This window comes from Glycine max, chromosome 3, assembly GCF_000004515.6.
Source record: "Glycine max cultivar Williams 82 chromosome 3, Glycine_max_v4.0, whole genome shotgun sequence".
NCBI classification, from domain to species: Eukaryota; Viridiplantae; Streptophyta; class Magnoliopsida; order Fabales; family Fabaceae; genus Glycine; species Glycine max.
Window position 1 is genome coordinate 18173674 of NC_016090.4, and position 13850 is coordinate 18187523.

At 29.2% G+C, this 13850-nt stretch overlaps 1 protein-coding gene across 1 annotated transcript in view; it reads right to left on the reverse strand.

The window, feature by feature from the left end:
• Positions 1 to 4658, reverse strand: part of LOC100819459 (uncharacterized) — an 11971-nt gene extending 7313 nt beyond the window's left edge. The window contains exon 1 of the mRNA XM_041014274.1: positions 4613 to 4658. The gene's annotated coding sequence lies outside the window, so the exon portion shown is untranslated. The remainder of the gene's footprint in view (positions 1 to 4612) is intronic.
• Positions 4659 to 13850: the final 9192 nt, after the last annotated feature.

Genomic DNA, 13850 nt, shown 5'->3' on the forward strand with positions numbered 1-13850 from the left:
TTATTTATTAGGATAAAATTCATTAAGAAATTAAAAATTAAAGTTAAAAGTGCTATTGGAGATAAAATATGTCAAATTAATTTATTAAGATAAAATTTACCAAAAAAATTACGATGATGACACTTGTAATAAAATGAAGAGGACCCATAATGATAAAAAAATGATTAAATATGATTATGGTCCTTCAAATATATATTAATCTAGGTTTTAGTTCTTCAAAAATAATTTTATTGTATTTAGTTTTTGAAATTTTCAAAATTCTTTTTTAAGTCCTCTATTTGACTTCGTCAATTATTTCAATAATGCAAGAGTTGTTTCAATATTAATTAGTATTTATTTTTTTGCATTAATTAGTATTTCAGTATATCATGCAAGAATAAAAAGAATGTTAAAATATGTTTTTCATTTCAAAAATATATCAAAGTTTGAATTTTTTCCATTGTAAAAATTTTTGTCCTCATAAAATTATAATGTGTTACTTTTTTTTATCAAAAGTGCTAATTGTTTTTCACACCTTATTTTGTAAACAAATATCTTAGCCTTTCTTTATGATTTTTGTTGATAATTGTGATTTTTGTTAATAAATTGTATAAACTTGTTTTAGAAAGTAAAAAAGATAATTTTTTATGTTTTTCTATAAATTTAGATGTTATCAAAGCAGAGTTGAATCATTAAATGATGAAGAGCTATAGAGATTATCTTGCCACAAGATAAGCTTTTGCCACAACATAATAGGACCCTTGATGAGTTGAAAATGGTGAAGATTTGCCACAATCAATCTAGAAAGCTTAGAATTAAGAGAAACTTGTTACAACGAGTTGTCTATTCGCCTTAAGGAATAAGGTCCAGAGGCATGAAGATCAAGTGCAGAATTCTTAGTTCAAAGGTGTAGTTTCGCAAAATCCTCTGAGGCACAAAAGATAATGTAATCTCAACTCTATTTAAAGAGCTTGTAATATCCTTAATTTGTAAAGACATTTTGGTTAATTTGTGAACTCTTAGAAATAAAATCTTGAACTTCTCTCTCTCTCTCTCTCTCTCTCTCTCTCTCTCTCTCTCTCTCTTTTCTCCTTTCCCTCTATATTCCATTGTTGCTCTTTTGAGATTCTATTTGGATCCTTCATGGTCCAAATGAGCTAAATTTCATAGTTGTTGAGTGATTGAAGTATATAATTCAAGTATAAAATATATATTTTTTAATCAATTTTCATTGTTTATGTGGTCATATTTCAATTCTATGCTTAGATGCATGTTAGGAGTAATCAACCTAATTTTTAGGGATTTTGATTGTTTGGAAACAAGTTTAAATCCTAGATCTTAATTGAAATTGTGCAAGACTTTGATGTTGGGAATGGATCAAATACTTACATAAGTATAGTATAGAATCACTGGTCTAGCTCTGAATTTTTAGATCTAAATCACACATAAGGAACTAGGTATTTGTCTTGGAACTAAAGGATTAATCACTAAGAAATTATAATTAGTCATTGTAGTTTGAATTTTGGTTGCATTAAACTAGGAGATTGATTAGGAATGAGTTTCATATGAGGAATTCTATAGATTTCATCTCAACAACTCTTTTCTATGTTTGATTTTATTTTTGCTCCAAAAATTATGTCTGAAAACCAAAAACAGTTTAGTTTTACCATAGTGAATTGACACATCACTAACGTAAAACCTTCTTTTCAAAAAAATTGTAACTCAACCCATTTGGCACAATAAATTGATAACTCGCTGCATTGAATGTCTATAAAAGTTGTATGTAGTGAAGCCAGGTGTAGAGCTCGACGAGCTTGATGTGGAAGATGAAGACATGACAAAAAAAGGATGTTTTAGGAGGCAACACCACCTCTTATCTGCTAGAGAATGACGAGGTGGCAATGATGAAATCAAAACCATTGGTTGAGGCAATGCGATGATAACCCTCTTTTCCTAACTATCAAAATTTGCTCGGTGCGTGGTACACCTTTAACAATCTCTAATTTTGGATTTGGGTTTGGATTTGTCTTGGCACACACACACATATATTCTTTAATTTATGGTGGCTTTTAACCTCTATAAATTATGTTTTTGATTTTTGCATTTTTTTTCTTCTACAATTTGTGGATGGCTTTTAACCCCTAGAAATTATATTTTAATATATAACTTAAAAAATTTCATGTTGGTTCGGATGAGTCCAAGTCCAGCTTCAGGTCAAAAAGTCACATTATAATTTTTATAGGAATAAAATTCAAACTTTGGTACATTTATAAGGACAAAAAAACATATTTTAGCTTTAAAAAAATATCAAATTACAACTCTATTATTTTCAAACAAGTAGATACAAAAACTTATATATTATCTTTGTTGTTGGTGGAACTTATTATGGGAACAAACATTAGTATCCATTGACTATAATAGGTTGAGTATGAATCATATGGTTCACAATATGTAAAAATTGCTTACATTTAATAAGAAATATTAAAGGAGTTAAATAAATAGCTTAAAAAGAAAATTTTAAAAATTTTTAAGGATCTCTATTATTTTCAAACAAGTAGATACAAAAACTTATATATTATCTATGTTGTTGGTGGAACTTATTATGGGAACAAACATTAGGAGATGTATTGGCTATAGTATGAGTCTTTACAATATGTAAAAATTGCTTACATTTAATAAGAAATATTAAAGGAGTTAAATAAATGACTTAAAAAGAAATTTTTTAAAAAATTCAAGGATCTCTATTATTTTCAAACAAGTAGATACAAAAACTTATATAATATCTCTATTGTTGGTGGATCTTACTATGGGAACAAACATTAGTAGATGCATTGGCTATAATAGGTTGAGTATATATGGGTCATATGATTTACAATATGTTAAAATTGCATACATTTAATAAGAAATATTAAAGGATTTAAATAAATGGCTTAAAAATAATTTTTTTAAAAATTTCAAGGATCTTTATTATTTTCAAACAAGTAGATACAAAAACTTATATGTTATCTCTATTGTTGGTGGAACTTATTATGGGAACAAACATTAGTAGATGCATTGACTATAATAGGTTGAGTATGAGTCATATGGTTTACAATATGTAAAAATTGTTTACATTTAATAAAAAATATTGACATTGTTAAATAAATGATTTAAAAGAAATTTTTTAAAATTTTAAAGATTAAGATTATATTTGACAAAATTAACTAAAAGTTGAAAAGTTAGTTATAAACTGAAAAATGACTTATTAAATTATAAGTATTGATAAATTTTTTTATTAAAATAACAAAAAAATATAAAATAATAAAAAATAATAAAATCATGATTTATTTAAAAAATTTAACAAAAAAAGTAAATATATATATTGAGGATAAAAATAAAAGAAAATATAAAAATTAGAAACTAATATTTTAAAAATATTATTTTAAGTAAAATTTTAAAAAGCACTGAAAATTATTAAAAATGCATATTTATCAAATATTCAAACAAATTTTTTAACTAATACAAAAATTAGAAATTAATTAAAATATTTTATTAAATCGAATAAGTTTTTTTTTTTAAAAAAATTAAACCAAATATAAGTCAAGAGGAGCAAAAATTCAACATTATATATATCCAACAATCCAACATTTTGTCTGCTTTAATATCCAGGATCACGTTCTCAGATATCTGTCTTGGAAAGACGAAACCATTTGCAGTTCCACAGGGCCATCGATTGGGCCGCAAAAGTCATCACTGTTGTTTCCTGACTTCGTGTATCTTTTCGATGTATCCCGTGTCCTATTGAATTACTTTGCCCCACTGAAATAGAATACAGGATTGTGGCCCAATGCTCCCTCCATATTGGCTTTTGTCATAATTTCTTTTATCATATTCATCTGTTTACTTATTTATTTTTTTAACATGTAAATTTAATTATGATATCTTGAATAAATAAAATTTAAAAATAGTATTGAATTTTAGAAATTAATAAAATAGAATAAAAATGTGTTAAAAGTTATTACTATTGTTACAAAATCATGCTACTAAAAATTCTTCCTCTTAAACTCTGCAAGCCATATATACGAGGGGAAGAAAAAAAATGAAACTAAAAATTTTGTTTTTGTAAAATGAAAGAGGAGTGAAAATATTCTTTTAAAATGGTAGGACCTATGTTATTTCATATTTATTTTCGTTCATTTTTCTATCTTCGTCCTTATCTCATTCTATTTTTCTTCGATTAAATATCTTGAATTTTTAATTTTTTTCTTATCTCATACTATTTTTCTTGAATTAAATATTTTTAATTTCTGATCTCTCTCCTTATCTCATTATATGTTTCTTTATTAATAAATATCTTTCATTTCTATATTTTTACCTTTTTCACTTCAAATTTTGTATTTCCATTCATCCTATTCATTCTACCAAATCTTTTCCATTCATGCTTTGGAATCTTTTCCATTCTTAAATGAAGAGAAAACACAACATCCAAGTAATTTTTATGCAGAAAGCATCACATTAACTTGACAAATTTTATGGCTATCTATCTGAGATAGCTAGAGCAGAAAATGGAAACATTTTTTGCCGTCTTAAAAGCTAAATATGCCAAGGAGTCTTTGATTCTCTTGAGCCTTAAAATATTGCAATCTGAGCCAACCTTTCGTTCTTGCTAGCTTCACTTTTTCCTATACCGAAATCAAACTGTGTGTGTGTGTTTGTGTGTGTGTGTGTGAAAATAATGTGTTGGTGGTAAATAGCCACAGGTTCATGAGGAACTGGGGGCAAGGCTCTATCCTCAGGGTTCATGCATGCTTCCACTAACTAACATGCATTGGTTACATTGAAAACCATGAAGACACGTAGTCTATGGTCTTCATTTACTTCAAGAATATGCCACCTACCCATTTTCATGCATGATGATGATGAACTTCGATCGCTTCCATTTTTCTCATTTCCTTAAAACTTGAAAGTCGAAATGGAGCTTCCCAATCTCAGCGTATAACAAATATTGTGGTGCACCATAATATTTTAAAATAAAATTCGTCAAAAAGTGGAAAAAAATTGGGAGTAAAATTTGTTAAAAGGTAAAAAATATAATTAAGTTAAGATGTCTCGTCAGCAATAAAGTTTGCAATTTTTTAAAAGTAAAGGGTAAAAAATTAATTTATTAGGATAAAATTCATTAAGAAATTAAAAATTAAAGTTAATAGTACTATAAAATATGTCAAATTAATTTATTAAGATAAAATTTACCAAAAAAATTAGGATGATGACACTTATAATAAAACCAAGAGGACCCATAATGATAATAAAAAATGATTAAATATGATTATGGTCCTTCAAATATATATTATTCTAGGTTTTATTTCTTCAAAAATAATTTTATTGTATTTGATTTTTGAAAATTTTAAAATTCTTTTTTTAAGTCCTCTATTTGACTTCGTCAATTATTTCAATGCCGCAAGAGTTGTTTCAATATTAATTAGTATCATCTAAAATATCATCAAATGAAAACAATAATTATTCGCTTATTGCGACTAGGGATGAGATGGGTATTTTACCCACAATTTTTTGCGGGAATGAGTATGGGTGTGAGTATTATAGTATCCAACCTTCCTCACCTCACATATATGTCATATATATTAAATATTAAGTAATTAAAATATATATTTTACTTAAGTATATAATTTATATTATACATATACTCTTTTATAAAAAAAATTATATTTTTCTGATTTTATGACTAATAATAACAATCTAACATAGAGTAGTAAATTTGTTTCATGTTATATTTAAGAATATTAAACTATTGTTTACTTTTATGTATAAATTTATGAATTTTTTGAAAAATTCTTTTAATATTGACTTTCACTTATAAATCAATATTTTGTGTTGTTTGTGGCTCTAAATTAGTAGTGTAGATTTGTATATATTTAATGACATATCTTTTCAATTTACTTGTATTAATTTTTATAATAGTATTTATTTATTAATTTTATACATAATTAAAGTGCGGGTATGAATATATAGGTACCCAATGCATACAGGATGAGAATTAATGTAGCTACTTGTGTTTGTATGAGGCCAAGTATGTGTATTTTTTTTAAATGTTGTTATGGGAACATGTATTTTCAGACCCTAATTACCATCTCCACATAAGGGTGGGTATACAAACCTAGATATGTGAACCAACCCATTAAACTTGTGGACCTTATAGGTAATGAGCCTTTTTTTTAAAAATTCGCATATGAATATTGGGTTTTTGAGTTCGACTCGTGAAGCCCACAGACCTAGCAGGCTTTATTTGTGGACTATCCACTTAACTTGCCTAAGTCTAATGTTCAAGTATTGTTAATTTGTTATGTTAAGATTTTGATCTTTAATTTAGATTGTTATTGTTAATTTGTTATGTTTAAAATGTTGGTATATTTTAGTTGATAATTGTTTTTCACACTTTATTTTGTGAGCAATTATCCTAGCTCTTCTTTAGAATTTTTGTACACAATTGTCGTTTTTGTTAATAAATTTTATAAATTGGTTTTAGAAACTTAAAAAGATACTTTTTATGTTTTTGTGTAAATTTGGATGTTAAAGAGCAAATTTTGATCATCAAAGAATGAAGAGATGCTGATTGACATGATCTTCCACAACAAGATGTGCTTTCGCTACAATGAAACATGACTCTTGATAAGCTAAAACTGATAGAGGTTTGCCTCAACAAACTTGAACTTTGCCATAACGAATCTACAGACTTGAAGATCTTGAAATTTAAGAGAAACTAACCCTAAGGAGTCATATGTTGGCCCCAGCGAACAAGGTTCATAACCATCAAGATCAAGTACATAAGTCCTAAGTGTATAAATGTAATTTTGTTGCACCAAAACTTCTGAGGCACAAAAAAATAATTTAATATCCACTCTATTTAAAGAGTATGTAACATCCTTTGTATATACTTTTGGTTCATTTGTGAATTTTACAAATAGAATCTTGATCTCTCTCTCTCTCTCTCTCTCTCTCTCTCTCTCTCTCCTTTTTTTCTCCCTTCCCTCTTTTTTCCTTCGTTGTTACTATCTCAAAGCTCTATTTGGATCCTTCATGATCCAAATGAGCTAAATTTCACTGCTGAATGATTGAAGTAGAATTCAAGTATGTAATTCTCTATTTTCTGATCAATTCTCATAGTTAATGTAATGCTATTTCAATTCTATGCTTATATGCATGTTAGGAGTGATCAACCTAACTTTTAGGGATTTGAATTGTCTAGAAACAAGTTCAAATCCTAGATTTGAATTGAAATTGTGTAAGGCTTTGATGTTAAGAATGGATCAAATACTTGCTTTTATAGCGAATCACTGATCTAGCTCTGAGTTTTTAGATCTAAATCACCTAAGGAATTAGGGATTTGACTTAGAACTCAAGGATTAATCACTAAGGAATTAAGATTATTCATTGTAATTTGAATTTTTGTTGCATTGAACTAGGAGATTGATTAAGAATGAGTTTCATATGAAGAATTCTATGGATTTCATTTTAGCAACACTTTTCTATGTTTGATTTCATTTTCGCTCAAAAAATTGTGTTTGAAAACCAAAAACAATTTAGTTTTTCCATAATTAATTAACACCTCACTAATGCAAAACCTTCTTAAAAAAAAACTAAAACTCAACCTATTCACCACATCAAATTGATAACTCGTTGCAACAAATGTGTATAAGAATTATTTGCAACAAGGGAGGGTGGATCACTTGGGCGAGAGAGGGGTGAGGGAGGACAATGAAGTGCAAAGCTTGACAAGCTTGATGTGGAAGAGGAAGACATGACTAAGGAAGTTGTTCCAGGTGGCCACCTTGTCTCTACTGGAGAACAATGAAGTGGTGATGATGAAATTAGAACGTTGGTTGTGGCAATGCAACACTATTAGAATTCACACATTGCGGTGGTAACACCTTTAACAATCTCCAATTTTGGATTTGTTTTGGTCTCTTTATTTGGGTTTGTTATGATGTTTGATGGTAGTGACACCGTGTTATTAGGAAGAGGCTTCGATATTTGCATATTTGTTTATGTAATTTGTGGTGGTTTTTAACCTCCACAAATTATGTTTCAATTTTTGCATTATTTTTTTTTTGGTTTCTTCTATAATTTGTGGAGGATTTTTAACCTCCATAAACTGCATTTTAATATATAACATAAAAAATGTCATGTAGGTTCAAATGAGTTCAAGCCTAGCTCTAGGGAAAAAAGTAACACATTATAATTTTAAGAGGATAGAAAATTGCATAAAATCTGAACTTTGGTATATTTATAGGGACAAAAAATATATCTTAGCCTAAAAGGAATATCAAATTGCAATTCTATTATTTTCAAACGAGTAGATACAATAACTTATATATTACCTCTGTTGTTGGTGAAACTTATTATGGGAACAAACATTAGTAGATGTATTGACTATAATAGTTTGAGTCTCAGTCGTATGGTTTACAATATGTAAAAATTGCTTACATTTACCAAGAAATATTAACAAAGTTAAATAAATAGATCAATAGAAATTTTTTAGGGATTCACTAATCTAGCTTTGAGTATCTAGGTTTAAATCACAAAGGAATAAAGTTTAGTCATTGTAGTTTGGATCTTGGTTGCATTGAATTAGGAGATTGATTGGAAACGAGTTTCATGTAAAGAATTCTATGGTTTTGATATTAGAAACACTTTTCTCTATTTGAATCCATTTTCGCTTTAGAATCTTCTTTCAAAACCTAAAACAATTTAGTTTCGCCATAAAAAACTAACGACTTGTTATAGTGAAATCTTTCTTTCCCAAAATCTAAAACTTAACACATTTGTCCTAGCAAGTTGATAACTCGTTGCAACAAATGTGTATAAAAATTGTTTGATGATTTCCTTTATGTTACACATACTCTCTGTGGATGCGATAACTCAATACATAGTGTTTCTTTTTATAATTAAACTCGGTTCACTTGCCTATTATGTATGAAGCATTACAATATTTAGTTTGATTTGATGGTAGACAACATGATGAGAGTGACTGTAAAAAATCATGGTGAGTTCACCAAAAAAACTATTTGTTGTTTTCCAAATATCATGGTGAGTTTAACTCACTAGCATTCCAAACACACGTTGTGGTTGATAAATTGCATTTTTAGGAACCTTTTCATAAAAATTGTTTCTTATTTCTATAGACTAACATGACAACGCTATAATTTTTTAGGAACCTAATAGGGATGAAAATTCTACTCAAATCCTATGGTACTCAAAAAATATTTGTAATAAGTAGGATAAATACCTTGCATAAAACGGGAATGGGGATGTTGTGAGGAGTAACTTGTTAAAGTTAATGGGTACTTTAGTACCCCATACTTGCACATAATATGTATATATACATAAGCTCACTGTAATAATGAAATCCAACTGTAAATAGATGACTTACAATGGACTAAGAGTTTGTCTACAATATAGTTGGCTAAGCTCACTATAACCTGAGGGTAATATAGTGAGTTTAGTTGTTAGTAATTTCACCGTTGATAATATACAAGATTTAGTCACCAATAAGTGATGAATAAAACTAGACCTTGGCTAGCATGTGTAATGAATTAAAGCAGTCTAAATCCATTGTAATACAATTGGTTTTTTTTTTTTTTTTTATATAGTTGACCAAACCCACTATATTATAATTGGTTTAGCCATTGGTAATAATAAAAACTCATTGTAATATAGTGGGTTTAACCTTTAGTAATTATGTTTTTTTTTTCAAATTAATTTTTTTATGAAATTTTCAAAACCTGTAAAAACAATGCCTATTTAAACATAATATAAAAACAATACCTATTTAAAGATACAATTAATCCATGCCAATATTTCATATAAGTACTTCACAGTAGAATATAGTTGCCATAATACAAATCCATATAAGTACTTTCTACTAAGTCATATAAAAAAACCACTAAAGTGCTTCTATGAAGTATAAAGTATAAAAAAAAAACACATAAGTATGGTACTAAGTCGTAATACAAAAAATCTTATATATAAGTGTCATGTCTCTAATGACTAGGTGCGATGGTATTTGTCATCATGATCAAAGTATTCCTCATTGTTTGAATCGTGATGATGATGAGATTGAAGACACTGGCTAAGGTCACTCACATATGCATTAAGTTCCCTAATGCTGTTGAGCATCTTTTCTTGTGTCTTTTGATGTTGTTCTTGTTGCTCTTTCATTTGTTGTTCAATTCTTTCATTTGCTAGTGAGATTTGCTCAGCCACTCACTTTGGAGCAATGGTTTTAGATGACCTACAAGATGCTCGATTCACTTGTGTTAGTGATTCCACACTAAGCCTATAATGGGAGGACATGTTTCCAACCCCATAAAGACGTCCCCAAGGCCTTCAGCAACATCATCCCACAATTTTCCTCTTGATGTAGGTTTAATTGCCCGCGTCCCACCACTAGAGCATTTCAGTAATTTCTTTCGAAAGTCTCCCTAATTAAATGAAAAAAAATCAGTCACAGTTAATTTTTTACTAAAAAATTAAATAATTTATATTGCATGTTAACTTACATAGGTTTTTGCTTTGATCTCTTATCCACCCAAGTGTTGTCCTTTTTCCTACTGCGTGTCTCTTTGAACAGCTTCACAATGTGGGGAGGTTTTCCAAACCTATGAAACTTTAAAATATTTAGATATATAAGTATGTCATATAAAAATCATAAAAGCACACTTATTACACTACTAAAATGCACCAACACATATACACACACAAAATGCACCAAATTTAATGGTTCAACACACTTAAAAGTTATTAATACAAATATCAAAGTAATTAAATGGTTAGTACACTTAAAAAGTTATCAATACACCCACTTACTACACTAGTTTAGCACACAAAATGCACCAAATTTAATGGTTCAAAACACTTAATGCACCAAATATATAAGTATGATTTCATGAACAAGGTAATTTCAATATTCAACACATTTGGTAAATAACAAGGTAATTAATTAGTTAGTTGGTTGGTTGTTGCAAGGTTTTACATATCAACTTATGCTTTCATGAACCTATTGCTGACAACACTGAAAATTACGGCTAAGTACTACTCTAGAAGACTATGCAAATCATTTATCATGAACCCATTGCTACCAACACACAATATGCACTAATTTTATGGGTTCATATTCATACCAATAAAAATTAAAGAAGCATTTATACCAATGTAAAACATACCAAATGCACTATCCAATCAAGGGCTGAGATAGATCCCCCTGTGTGCATAGATCCCCCTTGTTCAGATGAATAATTCTTCTTGGCTTGGATGGAGAACTTCTGAAAAACCACAGAATCCCAATGTCGTACAAGGTCATTCCATATTGTCTCACCTATTCATTGAGGACGAATCTGATCACCTCGCACCTCTAAAAGAATTTGAGATAGATGCTTTGATCCTTTAGATTTGAAATTTTCCTTAACTTGATATTCATCTTCGGGTTTCCAAGCAACGAGTTTCTAAAATATAAAAAAAACATAAATCAAAGTGCATTAATTATATATGTATATATTGATCACTATAGAAGAATTTACCCTGAACATCTCAAACATTTTATCAACTTTTTTTGTTGGATTGCTTTCCAAAAAATATAAGCAACCCTAAATTGTGACTTTATGACAGATATGATGGTTGATGAAGCCACTCTACTTGGACAAAACCTGCACAAACATAAAACCATACAAATCATAAACTAAAAGTATAACAAACCACTAACATAATCATTAAACTAGGTCAATTAGTGCATGGCTTACCTCTTCCTCCTCATTCTCTATATCATCATAATCATGGTCTATATCATGTGGCACACAATTAGAATGGTGTGATGGTTGACCTTGTGATTCTATACAAGTAGAACTAATACCTAGTGTAGGGATCATTACAAAGGCAGCAAATTGTGCAATATACTCTAAAGGAGTAGAGGTTGACATTGTTACACCCTATTGTAAAGAAGGAATATGTTGCTATCTACCATGAGAGGGTATATTATACTGCATAGTATGATGTACATCCTGTTGAGATGTAATAGGATGTGTTGCTCTGAAGGACGCTTTCATTACTTGTTGGGCAACCTTAGTAACTTTATGTCCTAGAACAAACTTCTTCTTCTTCCTTAGTGGCACTTGGTTGGGCGAACTTCTTTATTATGATTCATTGGTTCCATCTGCATACTTGAAAAATATGAGTATGTGACAACAATGAATTTAAACATGTGCTTTGTAAATTAAAACTAGTAGTAATTGAACCTAATAAAAATCCACGAAAAAATAATTATAACAAAATAAATGTTACAACCCATACTTTGGAATCATATGTTTTGTAAAAAAAAAAAAGCAATAAAGGTAATAACAAAATACACCATAAGATAAGAAAGCCTAATCAAATTATAGGTTTCTAAGAAGGCACAATAGACTTTAAACAACTTCATTAGAAAAGTCATCATTAACATCAACATCATGCTCATTGCCAAGTTCCAAGTCATTATTTTCTCCCATTGGATGTTCATCATATCAATATCATCATCATAATTAGGGATGGGATCAACTTGTTCATAATCATTTGTTTCATTACATAGGTCATTCAAAACATCAACTTCTATTATTTCTTCTACATGCAACATTAAATCATTTTAAAGAGGTTGTTCCTCATCAAATTCAAGATGACCCCAAGGTTTTGTTTTTATTGTTACACACTAACCATATTTGCTTGTCACCATTTCTCAATAAGAAACATAGTATGCTTGTCTAGCTTTTTATGGAATGATGAATGGATAAAAAGGATCATATCACCTACTTATCTTAATTTCCACATTATTGTATTGTAGAGGTACTTTGTAAGGCAAACCATGATATTCCAATTCAAAAAAATTTCAATGAATCCATAGAGATCAAATTCTTCTCCATCGATATCTCCCTTGACATACACACTACTATTAATGGTTTTTTTTACCCACGCTCCATGCTTGCATGAGGAATTTGTATCCATTGACAAAATACTCATGCCAACTTGCATCAACTTTGCATCATTCACCCCATTCACTAGATTACAAACCTACGCATTGTATTTCCTCAACAATCTTATCACACATACATCATTTAATGAATTGAATTTTTATATAGTTAAGGGACTTACCCATTCCTCAAACCATTTTAAAATTCATCATGTATATGAGAAGGAGCTTCTTCTTCAGTGATATAGTTATATTGAAAAAATACAATGTACATATGTATATATGCATTTAAGTGCTTAGTAAATAAAAATTAATTAGTTAGTACATATACCTATACAAACAATTACTTACTCTAGATATGGCTTAACCTCGTTGTAGTTGATAAGAACATGTACATGAGCAAATTCAAATTACTTATTTGTCAACCAATAAACATCATGTTGATCACTGGGGCATCCAAGTTGGTTGAAGATTGATAATGTTGATTGGACATTATCATTCATTCCATAACCCTCATTTCTATTATTTCTTGGTGCTAGTGACAAATTTCTAAAATGATGGGAGCAAAAATATGTTGTTTTGTGTTGTAAGCATGCGCTACAAATTGAACCTTCTACTCTTGCCTTATTTTTCACAGTTTTCTTAAAGTCTCCCATGATTCTATAAAATTTATAATTAGGTAGTTGTCATACCCTAATTTCGTCTGGGGACCATCCGTTTGTTGGGATGCGACCCTCATTTGACCACTTTGAGGTACTTGGCACCCATCGTTAGGCAATTTGTGAAGTTTTGTGACATGCCGGAAGTCAAAAGAAAGCATTGTTGCACAATCCGTGAAGTTCCGTGACATGCCGGAAGTCAAAAAGAAGTGTTAATGCGCAATCCG